The sequence below is a fragment of the Plasmodium fragile genome (assembly GCF_000956335.1).
Source record: "Plasmodium fragile strain nilgiri unplaced genomic scaffold supercont1.38, whole genome shotgun sequence".
NCBI lineage: Eukaryota > Apicomplexa > Aconoidasida > Haemosporida > Plasmodiidae > Plasmodium > Plasmodium fragile.
In genome coordinates this window covers 122,836-123,483 of record NW_012192618.1, presented here as the reverse complement: position 1 = coordinate 123,483, position 648 = coordinate 122,836, and positions in this window count along the sequence as shown.

Below are 648 nucleotides of genomic sequence, written 5' to 3'. Positions count from 1 at the left end.
AAAAAAAAAAAGAGTGCAGCAGAGCACGTATGAAAGCAATTCTCCTTCTCTTCATCATTTTCCTTTTTGGTGCCTTACTGTTGATCTTTTTTTTTTTTCTGAGTCAACACAAATGCAGAACAGAAGTAACGCGAAAATAGTAAAATTAGTTCAGGCCCAGGTGCAAATGCATGCTTTGATCTAAGAACACTTAAACGCACCCGCGCACACTCGATTGCACACATGAGATTACGAGCAAGTGACAACTCTCCACTAAACAGACACGTGTGCATACGAACAATTAAGGTAAAAAAAAAATTATTATGACACGGTCATAACTTTTCGCATCCTTTTTAAGCAACTAGCCAACTTTTCGCCTGAACGGGTCAGCAACAAAAAAAAAAAAAAAAAAAAAAAAAAAAAAAAAAAAACTAGCTAAAACGTTCCTTCATTAGGCTGCTCACCACTCGGAGGACACATTGAAAAATAGTATCTCATGTTTTTGTTATAAGTAACAACACAGGGTCTTAGTCTATTGTATGCGTCTTATAATGTGGAGGTGGAGTGTGACCCCCTCACAGAAAAAGTTTATTATACCTCCCTTCACGAAAAACATGCGGCAAGGGGGGGCATTCAAAAAAAAAAAAAAAAAAGCCCAAACTGCACATC